Below are 21,744 nucleotides of genomic sequence, written 5' to 3'. Positions count from 1 at the left end.
GCTCTTCGCAAGGAAGCCCGCTATCCAGCTCTCTCTGGTCTGGTAACCTCTTCCACTCCCTGTGTCTAAGGTGATGACAATATTCCTTGGCTCTCCCAGGAGTCCTCGGCTACCTCTTGTTTCCCCTGTCCACATCTGTGTCACAATTTGATTGTAAATTATCCTGATGTGTGTGTGCCATCTTTTTAGTGTTGGGACCCTGACTCTTACAGTGCGCTTGTAAGGCATACATAAAGAGATCGTAAAGAAAGAATCCATGTTGCAGATAAACCAGTATAACAGGGTTCCATAGAGAGAAGCAATGCATGCTACCGTTGGGTAATGGAGGAGCTTTCTTTGAGGAGGGAAACTTGGACAAGGTGCAGCACTGATCTCTATTTATCTTGATCATGTTTGAACACAGGTCTCTACCCACTGTGCACATTTTGAAAAAAGAGTGGAAGATAAGACAAAGTGTTAAAGATAGTAATAGCCAAATATATTTATCAAGCACCTAATTTAATGTGGGAAGTGTGGTGATAGGCATTCCTTTTCATATTAACAAATTCTTATCTTCACTATTCCATATATTACCTGAAAGGTGCTACAAAACATTTTTTTGCTCTTCTGCTATTTTCTACAAACTTGTTCCCTGTTCCTAAGAGGGATGGGAATAAGTTGTAGCCATTAGTTCTTTAGCTGTCTCATTATTTTACAAGTTGTGAATTCATACATCTCTAATTCTCACTTGCTTCAGTTAGAAAATCTGTGACTGTCCTCTAGACAAATAATCATAATTACAGAGCTATTAAAAATGCTCATTTGAATGTTTGCACAATTAATTTATTCTTTTATTCAACAAATACTTTACAGATATTTACTAGGCACAGAGAAGTGAACCAACATGAAAAAAAATCCCTGTCCTCAGGAAGCTCACATTTAAGTGGGGCGAGACTGACAGTAAACAAAATAAGTAAATAAAATATATAGAATGCTAATGCCATGGAGAAAAAGTAGCACAGGAGAGAATGACAGTGAGTGCTGGAGACAGGGTTGCAACTTTAGACTGAGTGATCATGGCAGTGGTGGTGGCTTTGTAATGTGTAACTTGACTAGACTGAATTGTTTCTCTTCCCTGTGTGTTTTTTGTGTACTATTTGGAGGGAAGACGTGAAGCAGCCACTATTTCATGTTTTATACTTGGAAGGCCAGGACAGGTGTTACTGTAGCTCATCTGCTGGCTCACTTCATTACCATGGGGCTGCAAATACTCCACTTTCCCCTGCATTCTCCCTCAGCATCTCCGACTCCTGCGCCAGGTGTGTGTTCAATTCCGTGATGAAGCGGGCTGGCTTCTCTTGTAGGACAACCACATCATCCCGTTGGAGGCAGTGAGAACTGATGTGGGTTCTCATGCCCTGTTAGATGCCAGCTTACCCATGCTCTCCCATCGATCCTCCTACTTTATATCCATCTTTCCTTTCTATCTTCTGATCTGTGGACTTCAAGCTCCAGCAGCAAATGCAAAGAAAACAGCCTTGCAGAGACTGCTTGATGAGTTCCTACAACTGGTAAAGTCAAATCCACTAACAAAAATTATCTGAATAATTTTCATATCACATGTAACAAAAATTACATGAACAATTCTTTCTCCCTACAACTAATTCTGCTTCTTTGATTGAACCATGTCTAAAACATAAGTCCTGACTGAAAAGGTGCTGTGTGAGCAAAGATCTAAGGGCAGTGAGGCAGAAGCTATGCAGACAGAGATCTGGCAGAGAAGAGCAAAGGCAGAGGCCCCGAAGCAGGAGCAGGCCTCCTGTGCCTGAGGGACAGCGAGGGAGCCAGGGAGGCCAGATCACGCCCAGGGTGGGGAGAGGAGTTGGAGGTGAGCTCAGAGAGGTAAAGTGGGTGGCGGGGGGCAACTCTACACCGTGTGGATCCTGGTAGGCCACTGAGTGGACTGACTTTTACTGTGCATGAGATGGGGAGCTATCAGAGGATTTTGCAGCAGAGGAGAGAACTATTTGGCTGACATTTTAGCAGGATGCCTGTGGTGGCTGTGTGGAGAATCGACTGTAAGGGAGAGAGAGTGAAGCAGAGAGACCAGAGGGTATTGTAGGATTCAGGCAAGCAATAGTGGTGGTCTGGAGTGGTGGGAGCGCTGATGGTGATGAGAAGTGTTGGGTTTGGGATATTATTTGAAGGGGGAGTCAACAGCATTTGCTGATGAATTTTTTTGAAGAATGGAAGGTAAAGAGAACAGTTAAGGATGATCTTTGATTTTTGGCCTGAGCTGCTAGGTGAATGGTAGGATGGGGGAACAGTCAGTCGTGGAGGAGAGTTTGTGGGAGAATATTGAGGACTCAGTTCTGGGTATAATTCTGAAACATCTATTTTACATTCAAATGAATGCGCTGGAGTTCAGCTGAGGAAAGATCCAGGCTGGAAACATACACCTGTGAGATGCTGCAATGAAATATAAACCACGGGGCACACTGAGATTACGTGGGGAGTTGATGACCCTGACAAGAGCTGTTTCAGTGGAGTTGGGAGGATCGAAGCCTACTGGGCATGGACTCAGGAGAAAAGGAGGGAAGAGGAATTGAAGAGAGCAAACCCAGACAACGCTCTTGAGGTTTCCTGCTATCAATATCAATTTATAGCCCCAGTCAAAGCACACTTGAAACACTGCCAATCATTTGTATCTTACAGATGGTTTCATTAGGGAATCAAAATGACGTTTCATTTAATATTTGCTCACATGTATGTCTTTCCCACTAGCCAACCAGCTCCCAGAGAGAATAATCTGTGTTTTTCTCATCTCTCTATTCTTGCCAAGCACAATGCATGAAATAGATGTTTATTGAATAACAACCACCTTTTATTAAGCGCTTCGTCAAGTTAACTGTTTTGTCTATCTCTATAAAGTTCTTGGAAATATTTAAGAGCTCAACTGGGCATGGTTTTCATATATTCACAGTAGTCAAAAAACACATCGGCATCTAGGGACTAGGATAAAAGCCTGTTCATTTTCTTTATAAACACTGCTAGTCACAGATGAGAAATAGGTAATGGCTCTTTCAAAAATATATATTTATATATATACTTTCACATCAGAATAAGGGAGCAGAAGAATTCAGAAAGTGAAGGGGGTTACTAGATTGCATAATCTTTTTGAAGTTAAAAATTTCTTTAATTATATATTTAACCTACTTTTATCTTGCACTGTAAGGCAATGCTTGTAAGTATCACTTGGATATTCTGACAGCTTATTTACTTAATCAAAGATTTGAAGATTTAAGAAACATGAAAATAACTGAATTGTGTTACTAGAAATCTGAGGAACTTAGGAAAACATGGTAATAATTATTAGAAGAGAGATCCGAATGAGACTCTTTATTAAGATGGATAGAGAACACCAAGGAAACACAAAAATTAAAATGAGGGAAACATCAAGACATTACAGGCCAAGGAAGTAATAGCACTGCTATCATAACTGTAGCTGTGTCTAACATAGAGAGCTTTTGCTACAACTGTTAGTACCACAATGCTATGTGTTGGAGATGCTATCCACTGAGGGGTCTTCTTAAAATTCATATGTTGAAACCCTAACCCGCAATGTGACTGTATTTGGATATAGACCATTTAGGAGGTAATTAAGGTTAAATAAGGTCATGAGGGTGGAGCCTTGCTCCCTTTGATTGGTATTTTTATAAGAGGAGACACCAGAGACCTTTGATTGGTGTTTTTATAAGAGAAGGAGACATCAGAGAGCTCCCTTTCTCTGCCATGTGAGGAGAAGGCAAGAAGAAAGCTGACTGCAAGGCAGGAAGAGAGCCCTCATCAGAAACTGAACTCTTCTAGAAGCTTCATTTTGGACTTTCCAGCCTCCAGAACTGGGAGAAAATTAATTTCTGTTCAAGCTACCCAATGTTTAGGTTTTTTGTTTGTTTGTTTTGTTTTTTAATGGCAGCCTAAGTAGACTAAGACAGGGGACAGCAGTTAAAAATTGAAAAAGCCATACTATTTTATTTATTTATTTATTTATTTATTTTTTTTTTTTTTGAGACAGAGTCTCACTCTATTGCCCAGGCTAGAGTGAGTGCCGTGGCGTTAGCCTAGCTCACAGCAACCTCAAACTCCTGAGCTCAAGCGATCCTCCTGTCTCAGCCTCCCGAGTAGCTGGGACTACAGGCATGCACCACCATGCCCGGCTAATTTTTTCTATATATATTTTTAGCTGTCCATATAATTTCTTTCTATTTTTAGTAGAGATGGGGTCTCACTCTTGCTCAGGCTGGTCTCGAACTCCTGAGCTCAAACGATCCGCCCACCTCCCAGAGTGCTAGGATTACAGGCGTGAGCCACCGCGCCCGGCCTTTATTTATTTTTTGAGACAGGGTTTTACTCTGTCACCTGGAGTAGAGTTCAGTGGCCTAATTGCTACAACTTCAACCTCCTGAGCTCAAGGGATTCTCCTGGCTTATTCTTCCAAGTAGCTAAGACTATAGGTGTGCACCACCACATCTGGCTAATTAAAACAAGTTTTCTTTTGTAGAGATGGGGTTTCGCTATGTTGCCCAGTCTGGTCTCGAACTCCTGAGCTAAAGTGATCTTCCCACTTCAGTCTCCCAAAGTGCTGGGATCACAGGTGTGAGCCACCACGACCAGCCTATTTTATTAATACATGAAGGAAACCCAGAGCCCTTAGAATGGAATGTGTACATTATGCCAGGTATGTTTATTCCTCAGAATAATTCACTGAGATAGGATTATGAGTCCCATTTTAGTGAGGTTCAGAGAAATTAAGTAATTTATTCAAGATGACACAGCTAGTAAGTGAAGGAGTGAGGCTGTGTACTTACCTCAATTTGATATCAAAGGCCATCTTCTTAGCCATCCATTTAGTAATCCTTCAAAAAGTACTGAGTCTCTATCTACCATCTGGAAGTTACTGAAATGGGTGTAGTCACGACTTCCTCCTGTTCCCTGCCTTCAATGGGTTCGCAACCTGAGGTGCTAGGATCTAGGCCAGGGTATGATATCCTGAAAGCCTGGGCCAGGTATGAGGGCAGCACCTACCTGAGGGCTGGAGGACATGGAGCCAAGGAGGAAACATCTCAGAGGGTCAGATGCAAACCCCAAATAGGTCAGATTTAAAGTGAAAGGTGAGCATTGGAATCTGAAGCACTTGTGTGTTCTAGAGCAGTACTTTCCACAATACACTGGAGATCTTGTTAAATACAGTTTCTGATGCAGCAGGGGTGGAGTGGTACCTGAGAGTCCCTTTCTAGCAAACTCCCAGGAAATATGGTAGCTATGAGTCGAGGGACCACACTCGAAGTGGCAAGAGATCTGAGAACAGCAGCAAGTGGTGTTCATCACATAACGCCACCTTCCAGCCCAGAGAGAACACAGATAGACACTGGTCCTTTGTGGACACACATCACACATAATCTGGTTCACTGAGGGGCTAGAAAACAGGGTCCCTTTGTTAAGAAAACGTGTTCTTTTATGGAACTATTCCTTATTGAGCACCATGGTTTAATTGAATTGAGTTTTATGGTTCTATAAACCCCCAAGTGATCAGTTAGACAGAATTTTAAATTTCACAACTTGTGCTTTTACTTTCATAGAGGGCTAGATTTTAACTCCTTTATTTGAAGTCATTACCACATCCCTATTGCAGAAGGTATAGAAAGAAAACAAATTCCCCAAACAAAAGCATTGTATATACAGTGAAGAGTTTTTATATGTTCCAAACAGCCAGTCATGTAAATTAACTTTATTTTAGTTATGCACACTGAAACTTGATACATTTCCTCTTTCTTAACCCCCGATTTAATGACAAATCATATCTGAGGCTGACCAACAAGATGAATTTTTTTCCCCATGAGCCACAAATAGCCAGGAAACTCCGTTCTATTTTGGGATAAAAATACAACCTTTTAATAGCAAGGGGTTGATAAAAAAATTTCTGTGATGATGTCTTCTGAGGCTTTCCACTCCCTAAGACAATGTTTTATTCTTCTTCATGAACGATTTCGAGTTTTAAAATTGCTGATGTTTTCATCTAAGAAAGCCTGAGAAGATATAAACATTTTAAATAGCCTTCCAAAGTTGGCTCTGAGACCTTTCGTTTCAGTCAAATATAAATACTTTTAAAATGTGAGGATTAAAGGGCCGGGTGCGGTGGCTCACGCCTGCAATCCTAGCACTCTGGGAGGCCGAGGTGGGAGGGATCACTTGAGGTCAGGGTTTTGACACCAGCCTGAGCAAGAGCAAGACCCCATCTTTACTAAAAATAGAAAAAATTAGCCCAGAGTGGTGGTGGGAGTCTGTAGTCCCAGCTACTAGGGAGGCCGAGGCAGGAGGCTCGCTTGAACCCAGGAGTTGGAGGTTGCAGTGAGCTTTGGTGATGCCACTGCACTCTACCCAGGGTGACAGAGTGAGACTCTGTCTCAAAGAAAAAAAAAGTGAAGATTAAAAATAGTTATAAGAAATTAAAGTCTTTGCCTTCTTTTGTGATCCCTGATTTATCCTCATGATAATTATCCCTTGATATTTACACAGTGGCTTTCTCCAAGTTTCTCAACACGTGTCACACACTTTGAAATATTATTAAAATATTCCTGTGTGAAATACAGATTGGAAGGAACAGTAAAAGCCACTATTATCTTCTTGCGCTTCCCTCTTCAGCATCCTTAAAAATAAATCTTAAACTCTAAGAACAAAAACTTTTGTAAAGGTTAGAGAAATTTGAGTTGAAACAATTAAGAAATACACCCAAAGGCAGAAGTAAAGTGTTACCCCAAGGAGGGAAGTTACACAGGAAATAGTGGCGATGTCACAGGAAGCCACTGCAGATTATTGTAGGATGTGGCCGCCCACCAGTTTGGGATTTTTCTTTCCTTTCTAGTTTCACTGCCATTTCCCTACAAGAGACTATTATCACCATTCCGCCCAGGCTTTTGCAATTGGCTCCAGATTGGATGTTCCTGCTTTCCCCACCCCTCCCTAGCATCCCAGTCCACCTTTTCTCCTGCCACAGACTCCTCTAAGTTCATGAACGTGTAAAACCACAGCTGTGGAACCTTCTTTTCACCCAACTCAGCTAAAAATTCTGTGCAGTGCCCCTTTGGGTCCTTCTAGGTAATGCTAAATGCTGTGACTGGTCCCAAACTGTCAGTGGCTTAAAACTGTGGAGATTTTAAAAACGTATTCAGAACTAGAAAGAGTAGCAAAATGAACTCCCAAAACGCCATCAGCCAGTATCAACAATTTTCAACTTTTTGCCAATCTTGCTTTATCTAGCCTCCCAACTACTTGTTAGTCTTGTTGGATTATTTTAAAACAAATCTCAGACATCAAAACACTTCAGCTGTAAATATTTCAACCTATAACCATAAGAAGTAAGGACATTAAACACACCCACCCACATGCCATTATCCTACTGAACATGCCTAACAATAATTCCTTTTTTTTTTTTTTTTTTTTGAGAAAGTTACTCTGTAGTCCTGGGTAGAGTGCAGTGGGCTCATCCTAGCTCACTGCAACCTCACACTCCTGGGCTCAAGCAATCTTCCTGCTTCAGCCTCCCAAGTAGCTGGGACTACAGGTGTGCACCACCATGCCCAGCTAATTTTTTCTATTTTTGGTAGAGATGGGGGTCTCGCTCTTGCTCAGGCTAGTCTTGAATTCCTGACCTCAAGTGATCCTCCCACCTTGGCTTCCCAGCGTGCTAAGATTACAGGCATGAGCCACCATGGCTGGTCAACAATTCCTTAGTATAATCTAATACCTAGTCCTTAAAATTTTCACAACCATACAGAAAAAGTCTTTTTACAACTGGTTTGTTTGAATCATTATCATTTGGTTGTTACATCTCTTAAATGTCTTTTACTTTGTAACTGTTCCCCACCTTTCCCCCTCATGCCATTTATTGGTTGAGGAAATTGATCTTGCTCTTTAAATTGTCCCACATTGAGGAAGTAACTGATTGTTTTCCTTTCCCTGTGGTGTTTTTTAATTTGTTCTTCTACCTATTCCTTATCCCTCCCGTATTTGCTGTAAATTGGTAGTTAGACCTAGAGTTTTGATTAGTTCTGGAATGATTTTTTTATAGGGGAGGGAGAAGAACACATTATAGGATTGCTTTCCATTTGTGGTAGCCAGTCTCCAAGATGGCCCCAATAATCCTCACTTTCTTGTATTCATGCCTTTGTGTAGTCCCTTCCCATAATGAACAGGAGGACTGACTCGTAAACCAATAGGACATGGCAGAAATGTTAATATGGGACTTATGAGGCAGAGTTATAGAAGATATTGTGGCTTCTTCATCTCTTCCTCTTGGAACACTCAATGTGGGAGAAGCCAGATGTCAGGACAGCTGCAAACTCAAGCAGCCCTGTGGAGAAGGTCATGTGGTAAAGAACTGAGGCCCTTTGCTGACAGCCATATGGGTGACCCATCTTGGAAGTGAATCCTCCAGCCCCAGTCAAGCCCTGAGATGACTGTAACCTTAGCTGACACCTCAACTGCAACCTCATGAGATTCCCTGAGTTAGAATCACCAGCTATACCACTCCTGAATTCCTAATATGGAGAAACTGTGTGAAATGATAAATGTTCACTGTTGTTTTAAGCCACTCAGGTTTGGAGTAATTTGTTATGCAGCAATAGATAAAAAAATTACCAGTATATGACATACAGTTTGCTTGACATACTTTTAATCATGCTGAGATCGATCAATGTGTTCAGGTGTTGTCAACCTGATACATCCATTATAAAGTTCTCCATGAACATTTCACCTAGTGGTATTAGCAGCCACTGATGCTCATTGACTAGATTTATGATTTCATTGGGGAGGTGTGTATAACTTCTTCTGCATTTATTAGTAGGGATTCTTCTATAAAGAGCAATGCTCAATCATGAACTACATGGATACCCTGAAATGCCATTTGTACAGGAAAAGTATGATAAATACCCCATTCAAAAGTTTCTTAATGACAAACGTAGAAAAATTACAAAGAACTAATTATTTGACATTGAAAAATACTTAAAGACTTGAAAGTTTTATGTAGGCTGAATTAAGAGAGACACTTTGAAAAATTTAATTTTTATATTATTATATCCCTCTTCATTGACTGGCCTAAATAAATTAAAAATCAGTATCCTCAAATCAGAACATTTTAAATTAAAATGACTTGGGTGTGGGGGAAGAGACATTTATGACATAATGCTAAATGGCTAGTCTAGCCTGTTTTTCAAGGATGTAACTAGCTGTTTTGATGTCCGGTGCTGAATGAGATGTGAGATTCAGAGAACGTGTTGCTGGGTTGGGTTGCTAGTGAGTGCTCTTTTACTGGAGGAGCAGGTCTAATATGACTACCAGCATTTTCTGTTCCATTCAGCTTTAAATAGTCTCCTGGGCTAAGTGTTTTGCCGAGCAGCAAACATTACTGCCCATGTAGTTCTTATTATAATCACTTTAACACGATTTTATGTAATCACTTCTGGGATACAAAGTGGTGCAATTCCCAGCACTATAAGGTCATCTAAAATCATAGCTAAAAATATACACAATAATTGCCCACAATTCTAGAAGTCATTCCTCAACCAGCTCTGGTTATGGAGGATGGAATTTTTCCCTCTCCTCAAATACATCACCTGCAACAGATTGTATTTTCTAAATAAGTGAATCTGTTAAAATATTTTATTTCGTAGGATCAGGAATCGTTAAGTGCCAGGATTTTGGTTTAAATGGTTTCCAACCATTTCCTCAGGGAAAGCTTTTATGTACATTTAAGATTTTATTCTACGTTTTGTGAGAACACTGTGTTTGGGGAGAGGAATCTCTGAGTTCTCACATTTTTAACGTGCACTGTTGAAGTTATATCCTTAACTCATGATTAGCTTTGTACCAGTTACCACCGTCATTAACTTATCTTTAGACTTTGCCCTCCATTCAATTCAGTTCTACTCACAAACATGTATTGAACATTTTCTAGAGGCAAAGCTTTACACTCAGAAGATACAAAAACTATTAAGGTTATAAATGTAAAACAGTAAGGATATAATACCCAATGTTCATCCAAACTGGCCAGGAAGTTTCATTTTATGAGCAAACTTTGTGACTGATTGACAGGGACTTCCAAAAGTACTATCTGGAGAAGAAATGTAGGACTGCACTCAAGGTCAGCAGGCATGACTGTCGCCGTCAAAGTGATATTGTTCATAGTCCAGAGAGTGGAAATTGGTGGTAAAATGGCAAATTTTAACCTGAAAATTGTGGGAAAATTTAGGAGAAAAGGTCCTTATGTCTAAGTTACATCACAGAGGAAGTAGCTATGAATTAGGCCTTGGAAAAGGAGAATTTAGACATCAGAGAATGAACAGGGGAAGGGATATTCCAGGCAACAGGCATTGGGAAGATCGAGGCATAGATGTAAGCAATCCAGATCAGCCAATGGATGAGGCCTGAGCAAAATCCGCATAGAAGGATGTTGTAAGGGATATTCCAGGCAACAGGCATTGGGAAGATCGAGGCATAGATGTAAGCAATCCAGATCAGCCAATAGATGAGGCCTGAGCAAAATCCGCATAGAAGGATGTTGTGGGAGACAAGTTTGGAAAGAATACACAGGGACTGAAAGAGGAACAAAATCGCTTTCTCATTAGGTATCAGAGTGGCTGGGCTTGACATCTTCTGTACTTGTATATCAGACCATAAGTACTTGTAAACCCAAATGACTCTACTTCTCATTTAAAAACACACAAATAACACTCAAAATGTCTCTTACGACTACTATACACTGTTGGAGGGAATTTATGGAAAACTGTGAGGTTTTCTCAAAGAAGTAAAAGTAGAACTACCATATGATCCAGCAATCCAACTACTGGGTATTTACCTAAAGGAAAGACAGTAAGTCTATCCAAGTGATACCTGTACCCCCATGTTTATTGCAGCAATATTCACAATGGCAAAGATATGGAATCAACCTAAGTATCAAACAACAGGGAAACACATAAAGAAAATGTGGTGTATATACACGATGGAATACTATTCAGCCATAAAAAAGAATGAAAACCTGTCATTTGTAGCAACATGGATGGAACTGGAGGTCATTACGTTAAGTGAAATAAGCAAGGCACAGAAAAACAAACATCACATATTCTCATTCATATATGAGAGCTAAAAAAGTTGATCTCATGGTGATAGTAGAATGATAATTATTAGCGGCTGGGAAGGGTGTGTATGTGTGGGAGGGATGAAAAGAGGTTGATTTATGGGCACAAACATACAGTGAGATTGAAGGAATTAATTCTAATGTCTGATAGCAGAGTAGGGTGACTATAGTTAACAATAATATATTGTATATTTCAAAATAGCTAGAAGAGAGGTCTTGAAATATTCCCAACACATAGAAATGATAAATGCTCAAAGTGGTGGATATCCTAAATACCAACTTGATCACTACACATTCTATGCATATAGCAAAATATCACATGTATGCCATCAATATGTACAAATATTATGTATCAATAAAAATGTCTCCTACTGACATCTTATAACAGTATATCATAGTAGGCTTTACTGCTGCCTAACATATATTCACACTCTTTCTAGTATCTTGAAGTTCCTTTGGGAAACCACCACCCTATGCTTTTCCATATTTTTATGGGATTGACTGTTTCCTCTGTTGCAGGGGAAAAGTGAGGAAACCTATTAGCATATCCCAGTCTTTTGCCCAAGTAATAGGGTCAGTGATGGGCCTCTAACCCAATCAGAGATGAGGAGACATTTGGAGACCTTGGCTGGGCTTCTGAGAAGGAAGAGCATTCCCACTTCTATAGAATCTAGTGGTGTAAGAAGGTGAGGCTTGACACTGCTATAGCCATCTTGGTGTCAGAAGGGGAGATAGCCTCAAGATGAACCCAAGACACAGAAAATGGCAAAATCAAGATTTGGATATTAACTGGGCTTGAATAACATTGCATAAGCCCTTGGGTCACGTTATGACTGAAGTTTAGCCCTTATGTCAATCTATTTCTTTTATTAATTAGGCCAGTTTGAGTTGGATTTTCCATCATTTGAAACAAAAAGAGTCTTAAATGAGAGAATTATTTTAAATCTTCACAGGTTTTAGTTTTTTGGAGTCCAATAAAATTTCTTTCTATGATGTAGAATGTTAATAAGGAATGTGTCCTTATTAACTTGCTCCTGAAACTTCTTTTGAGGTGGAGCTTGTAGGGAAACAGAACAGTTATTCTGTGACCCAGTGACTTTACATTTTTGTTTACTGATAGGTTTCTCCAAGTGTTCTTGGAAGTCCTTTTGACTTTTCTAATGAAGCTTAGTTTCAAATCCTCTTTTTGTTTGATTTTTGATGCACATTGTATCAGTTCTTGTTTAATAAAATTGTAGTCAGAACACAAAAGTTCAACTGAAGTTCAGTTTACAGGGAAATATGTTCACGTTTACTCCATATTTGAGCAATATTTATAAACATTCAAAAATCATGTTTACCTTTTTAACAAATAGCACCATGTCATGTATTATATTTTATCTGCTATCTCTTTTGATTCACAGCCAAACTTTTGGGAGTATCACAGGGATTTGAGTGAAGAGGGTACTTGGTTCATTATATCCGAAAGCTGGACATGGTTCCACCTATCTGTGTTTGGATTAGTAGGCCAGAGTGAGTCTCTCTGGGATCTGAAACTGGTTTCACTCAGGAGATATTGACTTTCTTTAAAGCATAGTCACAGTCTTTAACAACATCAAGAGATGGTCTTCAACAACTAAGGAAGAATGAAGAAAAATTATCCTATTTTTCAATCAAATGTCACTTTATTGTGGACATTTTTATGGGAACACTTACTATGAAACTTCTTTTTGAAGAACTGAAATGGTCTCATCCCTGTCTGAAAAATTTAACTCTTGTTATCTGGTAGTATAATGACCAGCGAAAAGTGTCATTTCAGCCGGTAAAAATAGCTTTATTATAAAACTTAATTGCTAAATATAATTATCTCCAGGATAACAATTTTTACTACCACTAATTTAAAGGAGCATTTATGGTTCCACTGAAAAAAGATACTTAAACATAGAAAATTAAATTTATAGGCCAGGCGCGGTGGCTCACGCCTGTAATCCTAGCACTCTGGGAGGCCGAGGCGGGTGGATCGCTCGAGGTCAGGAGTTCGAGACCAGCCTGAGCAAGAGCAAGACCCCGTCTCTACTAAAAATAGAAAGAAATTATCTGGCCAACTAAAATATATATAGAAAAAATTAGCCAGGCATGGTGGCGCATGCCTGTAGTCCCAGCTACCCGGGAGGCTGAGGTGGTAGGATCACTTAAGCCCAGGAGTTTGAGGTTGCTGTGAGCTAGGCTGACGCCACGGCACTCACTCTAGCCCAGGCAACAAAGTGACACTCTGTCTCAAAAAAAAAAAAAAAAAAAAAAAAGAAAATTAAATTTATAAAGCATCTCCAAATAGGTTAAAACAAGAAGCCTGGGCAAGCATAGGCATGCTCAAAAGCCTACTAAAAGTCATTAATTTTTCTCTTATGTACTGTTAACTGTTTAATCAGTCATTTTTAAGAACAATATGCTTGGATTTTACTGTGTGGACCTTAAAGGAATGGTGGGTGTAGGAACCTCTTCTTGGAGAAAAATAAGTGGTGGTCAACAATGTCACTGCTGAGAATGAGGACAGAGAAAAGGCCACACTGGGTTTGGTGCAAAGAGAGCACTAGAGCCCCCCAGGAGAGCAGATTCGGAGAGTGGCAAGGAGAGGACTGATGTTCAGGGAGTCTGGAGGAGGAAGTGATTGGTGAAATTTTGGCGGTGGAGGTGTTGTAGTCTTCACAGTGAAAAATGTAACACCAGAGCCAGATAATTAAAATTTTTGGGTCATTTTGAGAAATTAATTACTCTGAGCCTTAATTTCCTCACTCTGGTTATCTATCACTGAGGAACAAACCACCGAAAAGATAGTGGTGTAAAACAACAATAATTTATTTTGCTCACAAATCTGCAATTTGGGAAGGTCTCCATGTTAGTTTTCAATTGTTGCTGTAACAAATTACCAAAAATTTAGTGGCTTAAAAAAACACAGAATTGTTCTTAGAATTCTGTAGGCTAGAAATCTAACACAGTTCTCACTGGGCTAAAACCGAGGTGTCAGCAGGGATGTGTACCTTTCCGGAAGCTCCAGGGGAGGGTCTGTTTCCTTACCTTTTCCAGCTTCTAGAGGGCTGCCAGCATCGCTTGGCTCATGGCCCTTTTCTCCATCGTCAAAGCCAGCAACAGCTGGGCAAGTCATTCTCCTATCGAATCACTCTCATCTCCTCTGCTGCCTTTCTTTTCCTCTTTTAAGGACCTTTTGATTACATGGGGAAACATAGATAACCCAGGGTAATCTCCCTAGTCTAGGGTCAGCTGATTAACAAATTCTTTCTTTCTTTTTTTTTTTTTTTTGAGACAGAGTCTCACTCTGCTGCCCGGGCTAGAGTGCCATGTCATCAGCCTAGCTCACAATAACCTCAAACTCCTGGGCTCAAGTGATCCTCCTGCCTCAGCCTCCTGAGTAGCTGGGACTACAGGCATGCACCACTATGCCCGGCTAATTTTTTCTATATATATTTTTAGTTGTCCAGATAATTTCTTTCTATTTTTAGTAGAGACAGGGTCTCACTCTTGCTCAGGCTGCTCTCAAATTCCTGAGCTCAAACAATCTGCCCGCGTCGGCCTCCCAGAGTGCTAGGATTACAGGCGTGAGCCACCGCGCCCGGCCTGATTAACAATTTCATCTGCAACTTTAATTCTCCTTTTCCATGTAACAGAAAGATGGTCATAGGTTCTGGGGATTAGGATGTTTACACCTTCCCATTAATCTACCTACTGTAGGCTCACTGGGGATGATGACTCATCTCTACTCCACACAGCGTCTGCGGGGGCAGCTGGACTGGGTCTAAAGCATCCACCTCCAGGACAGCTTGCTCATGTGGCTGGCAGGTTGGTGCTTACTATGGGAGATCAGTTCCTCTCTCTGTCTGCGTCTTTGTGGGGCTGCTTTGGCTTCTTTACAACATAATGACTGGCGTGTAAGAGCTATTATTCCAAAGGACAGAAAATGGAAGATGTCTTTTAAGTCCTGGGCCTGAAAATTGACACAGTGTCATTTCCATCATATTCAGTTGGTCAAAGTAGTCACAGAGCCCATCTAGACTTAAGGGGAAGGGGCATAGCGCCCCTACTGTCTAGAGAAATGTCAAACAATCTGTGGACACCTTTAATTCTCCGTAGTCCTCATTGGTAAAAAATGGGATAATTTTTACTTGCAGTATTGCTGTCAGAATTAGAAATGATGCATGTAAGTGGCTAAAAACATCCTTCCTGTATGTATAGCAATACATGGAGAAAAAACAACTCTCAAGTGTCTGTTGCAAATTGGAATCTGTGTGAATACATGAATATTGTGGTTCTTGATATTTGCAGGTGTGGATGAATATTACAGTTCTCCTCCCCAGAAAACTTGTACGCATGTTCTTATGTACCTTCTTTGGTACATTTCAGGGCATTCCCAGGCCAGGGTAAGATCCTCAGTACTAAGGTAGCAAGTAACAGGGCATGAAAACCTTGCAGGGCTATTGTGCATGTGCTGTGGGGCAGAGTTTGGATTTATTTCCTTTTCAGACATGAGGCTGGGAGAGTTTTCATATCTGCCTCCAAGATGGTCTGCTTTGCTTTTTTTCTTAAGCAGGGATATGGGGAAAAGATGTTTTGTTACAAGTGTCTGGCTCTGTTGTTTTATTTTTTTCCTGCTTATGTAAAGAAAATGCTATCAGAAGGTAGTCATATTTAAGGAAAAAAGGGGCTGAATATTTTCATTATTCTTGTCAAAGCTCTTAATATTTTATAGTACTTTTTTTTTTTCATTTTCCCTCTGGCCTCATGAATATCTGAATAATTTTACTTTTATGCAATTAATCTTTAATTATTTCAACAGTTTTTTTTTTTACTTAAAAAAGCTTCATTTTTCCCCTAGTGATCAAAGTCTGAGAATTTAAACAATACAGAAATAAAATAGAAGAAGAAAGATCTTTCTAATGTGGAAGGATGACCACTGCTAATGGTCGGGAAGATGTCCTTCCAGACTTATTACCATGTTTATATACACACAAAACAAAACTGGAACCCGTTACAGATACCATGCCACAGGTTTCTTTTCCTCTTAAATATATAGGGCATAGCTTTCTATGTTAGTGCTTATCGGTCTACTTCACTCTTTTTGATGATTGGATAATCTTCCCATATGTGATGTATCAGAATATATTTTAGCAAATAATAAAAACCTTAGTTAGAAGACATAGGTGGGATGGGCCTATCGTAGTCCACTGAACACAGGGGAAAAGGACTTTGTTTTTCCCTCCCTCGCCTCCCCCCAATTCATCCTCATATTGGTTCAGTGAAAGACTCCACTGGGAAATATGCCTTGGTTTCCCCCTTGATCATGTATTTCTGTTGATAACTGCCACAGTCAGCGGTGGAAAGAGCCCTGGGAGTCCAGAGACCTGGGATCGAATGTGAATCTGTCACTCAGTGTGTAACTGGGCAACTTCCTTACTCCTCAGGTCTCCAGATTCGCCCTCTGCAAAAGAGAGAAGTGGATTAGGTGGTCTCTGCTTTTGCTCACCTCTGCTTTGATTTATTGAATTGATCATGTGCTAAGCATTGCACCAGGGGCTTTCCACGGTGTCCTCATACCAATTGCATTAGGTAGATAATATAATCCCCATTTTTCACAGAGAGAGAGTGAAGGCAGGGGGAATATAAGAACCCAGAAGGCAAGAAGAGAGACTGGCATTATTAGAACAGGACTGAGCAAGAACAAGGCAACTTTACCTAAGCTGAAAGCATGGGGTTCACCAGCATGGTGAACGGATCAGTCCTAAAGATAAATGTAAAAGCTGTAATGGAAGGAAGATAGTTTGAGAAAAGAAGATTCTAGAAGTTCATATTGACAAAGGCATGAAAGATGGCCAGAAGATAACATTCCATGGTGAAGGAGACCAAGAACCAGGACTAGAGCCAGGAGATACTATCATTGTGTTAGATCAGAAGGACCATGCTGTTTTCACTCCACGAGGAGAAGACCTTTTCGCGTGTATGGACATACAGCTGGTTGAAGCATTATGTGACTTCCAAAAGCCAATATCTACTCTTGACAACATAGTCATTACCTCTCATCCAGGTCAAATTGTCAAGCATGGAGATATCAAGTGTGTGCTAAATGAAGGCATGCCAATTTATCGTAGACCATATGAAAAGGGTCGCCTAATCATTGAACTTCAGGTAAATTTCCCTGAAAATGTCTTTCTTTCTCCTGATAAACTGTCTTTGCTGGAAAAAATCCTACCTGAGAGGAAGGAAGTAGAAGAGACTGATGAAATGGATCAAGTAGAACTGGTCGACTTTGATCCCAATCAGAAAAGACAGCGCCACTACAATGGAGAAACATATGAGGATGATGAACATCATCCCAGAGGTGGTGTTTGGTGTCAAACCTCTTAATGAGGCCAGTGAATGACACTCACTGCTGGCATTTTATGTGCAGTAGTGAATGAATGAAGGACTATAATCATAATATGGTCACTACTTGCTATTGTTTTTCTTTTAATGTTTAACTATAGTAGTGTTTTAAAAGTTAAATGAATAAATGCCAATATAAAAGCTCTGACGTTGCCCTGTATGTATGATGACTTCACTGTGCAAGGTGAAATTTAATACCTGTAAAAATTACTTAAAAAAAAAAGTTCCCCTAGAATTTGTTAGGCTAAACTTTGTAATTGATTTCAGCTATGTACGTGGACAAGCTCAGACTGAAACAATAGGTGTATGTATTGGCCTCATGTATGACCCTTCATTGTTAAGCTACGAAATTAAACCTCTGTATTTAACTGGCAATCAGAAAAAGAAAACTTAAATTTGTAGAGACCTGTTGGTCTGTATAGTTAATTTGTATTAGCTGGGATTCATTGTGATGCCTCTGGATTTATTTTGCCTCAACTGTTACTTGAAGATGGTATAGTATATAATTTAGCCTGCAGTATCAGTGATAGAAAAGATGCCTTTCAGAAGAAGGGGTTTATCATAATATGCTGCTTCTTGAGGGCTTGCACTTCTAGAATTGCATTCCCTCTGTACCATCCATATATAATATATCCATAGATATGTAACTTGACCAGTCCTGTTTTTTTTTTCCCCCCTTTTCTCTTTGGACCATGATAAGCCCCTGAGTAGTAACTTCCAGAAGTGGATAATTTAGAAGTGAAGAGACCTTTACATGGAGAAGTAATTTGCATGCATAATATAGGAAGGTTTTCCTTAGGTATGTTACAGGCTTTCTTTAAACCATTTGACTTATGCTACAAAGTAACTGTAATTTAATGTTGGTAGTATAGCAAATGATGAATAGTTTTGTTTTTTTTTTTTGAGACAGAGTCTCATTCTGTTGCCTGGGCTAGAGTGCCGTGGAGTCAGCTTAGCTCACAGCAACCTCAAATTCCTGGGCTCAAGCAATCCTACTGCCTCAGCCTCCCAAGTAGCTGGGACTACAGGCATGTGCCACCATGCCCGGCTAATTGTTTCTATATATTTTTTAGTTGTCCAGTTAATTTTCTTTCTAATTTTAGTAGAGATGGGGTCTCGCTCTTGCTCAGGCTGGTCTCGAACTCCTGAGCTCAAACGATCCACCCGCCTCGGCCTCCCAGAGTGCTAGAATTACAGGCATGAGCCACTGCACCCGGCCGATGAATAGATTTAATTGTATGTTTAAAAGTCTCATCGATGTGTTCACATGCTTAAATCTGGGTATCAGAATATAAGCAGTTCTTGAAATGTCAAAAAAAAAAAAAAAAAGATCATGTAGATAGGAAGTGGTATTAGAGAGAATTAATTTCTTGGTTAGCAAGTATCAAAATTGAACCTCTGACTCAATTCTGGTGATCATTTTGAGAGTTCAAATTGTATTACTTAAATTTCACGTGCTAGTTTCCCAATTATTATAGATATAGAAAAGGACCCTGAAACCCATAATGGAAAAGCATACATTAGGAAGGAGGTATTTTTAGGCATCAATATACATTTGCACATAGACTGTTCTGTCTTATGGTCTTATAATTCAGTTAAAATTTTATTTTATGACTATTTTATTCCCTCTTTTCTTCTTTTAATAATACTATACTTAGGAAACCAGCAATAAGAATATCCTTTAAAATGAGTTAGGACTCTGTCAAGTGGCAAATATTTGTCAAGCAAGTAAGAAGAAAAGGACATTTACCAATACTGTGAATATCTAGTTTTATTTCTGTTTGTGAACAATTGACAGCCTTCCCCTTCCACTCCCCAACCCCCCAACTCCATGAGAGATCATCTTGCTTCATGGGTATTTAAAATAAATACAAAGCACATTATTTAGACACACTCCCTAGTCTAGTAAAAGTCAATGTTTCTATTACAAGACTTTAACAGCTGCTTCTCACATTAATTTCATTTCCATAGTTGCCTTTCAGAAAAAAAGCTTCAACAGCTCAGTGTGGTGGCTCACTCCCGTGGACCCCATTACTTGGGAGGCTGGGGCAGGAGGATCGCTCGAGTCCAGGAGTTCTGGGCTGCAGTGTGCTACGCCAATTGGGTGTCCCCACTAAGTTCAGCATCGACCTCCTGGAAATGGGGGACGAGGTTGCCTAAGGAGGGGTGAACCAGCCCAGGTCAGAAATGGAACAGGTCAAAACTTCTGTGCTGATCAGTGCTAGAATTGTGCCTGTGAATAGCCACTGCCCTCCAGCCTGGGCAACTAAGTGAGACCCTGTCTCTGGTTTCAAAAAAAAAAAAATTAAAAAAAAAAAGAGAAAGCTTTGACATGTATAAAGCACACAGGAATTTCTTCTGATAAGACTATCAAATGGGCAAATGCTTACTCATTGTCCTAAAGTATCCCTTCTGGGCATTAGAACGTGAGTCTGCTTAGAAAACAGGCAAGAGACCTCTTAGGACCTATTCCATCTTTATGTGTAAACACCATGGCTACTTGGAATTGGTTTTATGATCTCACTTTTAAACTTGTACTTTTGTCCAGACCAGCTCTGGTTTCAATTACATACTTGGCTCGGCTCTTTGAAACAGCCTCCCGCCACGCCTCTCTCTCTTGGTAACAGTCTTGCTGCCCTTTCCTCCTTTCCCCCTTCGCTTAATCACTGGTCATTTCACAGACGTTTCCCTTGCCCTGCACTTCACACTATTTTCTCCAATTTCATAAAATACTCTTTTTCATTTCCAAGTATGTTGTTTCCTACCTCTATGCTCTTCTTATGCTGAAAGAAAAAAAAAAAAAATCACTCTTTGGCGCCTCAAACAAAGGGAAACTTTGCTGTTTGCCCAAGTGATTCTTGACTTCAGGGCTGTACTAGGTCCTTTTTGTATACAGGGCTACCTCAATTTGGGGGCAGAGGAAAGAATGGTAAGAATGGTAAGTATCTGGACTGATTATCTTTTTTTTTTTTTTTTTTTTTTGAGACAGGGTCTTGCTCTGTCACCCAGGTTGGAATGCATTGACATGATCAGAGCTCACTGAAGAACCTTGAGCTCCTGAGCTCAAGTGATCCTCTTGCCTCAGCCTCCTGAGTAGCTTGGACTACAGGCACATGCCATCATGCCTGGCTAATTTTTTTTTTTTTTTTAATTTTTTGTAGAGACAGGGTCTCACTAAGTTGCCTAGGTTGGTCTCAAACTGCTAGCCTCAAGCAATTCTCCCACATTGGCCTCCTGAAGTGCTAGGATTACAGGCATGAGCCACCACACCTGGCCTGGACTGATTATCTGATGGGTTCGTTCACCTGCAGTTCTAATGAGGTGTTGCCCAAAGACCACCAGAATGGCTAAAGAATGGAAAGGAGAACTTTATTGTGATATCACTTTTCACACTGGGAAGAGACAGTCTTCAGCATGTAACGGAGGTGCTCTCACTTTGAAGAGGGAAAGGGTAGGCTGGTTTCTATGCTTCACAGGGTCTGTGCTACAAGATAGAATCATACACATTCAGGAGGTTGGGGGAAAAGCTATACATATTTATGAGGGGGGTGGAGAGCATGCACAATGAATAAACAATATATGTAGCATACATCCCACTTTCACTTTGGGGTGAGGTGTTAGCATTAAAATGAGGTGGAGTTTGGCTCTGTATGTCAAAGGGTGAACCACAGGACACAAAGACAGTATGTGTGTAGTCTCTATAAGCTATCTGAAATTCGCTTGAAGTCTACAGTTGTTTATCAGGAAAGAATGTAAGGCCGGTCCAATCAGAGTTGTAGTGGTCTGGGTTGTAAATCAGAGTTAGCAAGGATCTGACAGTTTGCCTGATAGCTCCTATTGTTAGAGAGTTTAACAAGAGTGTGGTTTTTCTTCTAACCATAAGAATTTAGGAAATTGCCATGCTAGCTGAGCCCTGAACCCTCCACCCATAGGAAACTTTTATTTCCTTAACCTTAGGATCTACCTTAGTTGACAAAGGGGCATCTGATTTAGTCTCTCAGATCACAAGGAAATGTCAAGGGTTCTCGTATCAACATATATTTGCAATATTCTCCAAGATGGTTATGGACTCAGAGTTTGTTCTGGGTGTGAGTGTGAGCGAAGGCACAGTGGTCTCTAAACCTATGAGTGGGTTCCTTTCTCTTGGATCTCCCCAGGGTGAC

At 40.3% G+C, this 21,744-nt stretch overlaps 1 pseudogene; it reads left to right on the top strand.

The window, feature by feature from the left end:
- The first annotated feature begins 1,418 nt into the window (after positions 1 to 1,418).
- LOC138398059 (dnaJ homolog subfamily A member 1 pseudogene) lies at positions 1,419 to 17,563 on the top strand (annotated as a pseudogene).
- Positions 17,564 to 21,744: the final 4,181 nt, after the last annotated feature.

Source organism: Eulemur rufifrons, chromosome 17 (genome assembly GCF_041146395.1).
Source record: "Eulemur rufifrons isolate Redbay chromosome 17, OSU_ERuf_1, whole genome shotgun sequence".
Taxonomy (NCBI): Eukaryota; Metazoa; Chordata; class Mammalia; order Primates; family Lemuridae; genus Eulemur; species Eulemur rufifrons.
The sequence above is the reverse complement of the archived record's forward strand: the minus strand, read 5'-3'. Positions and strand labels throughout refer to the sequence as shown.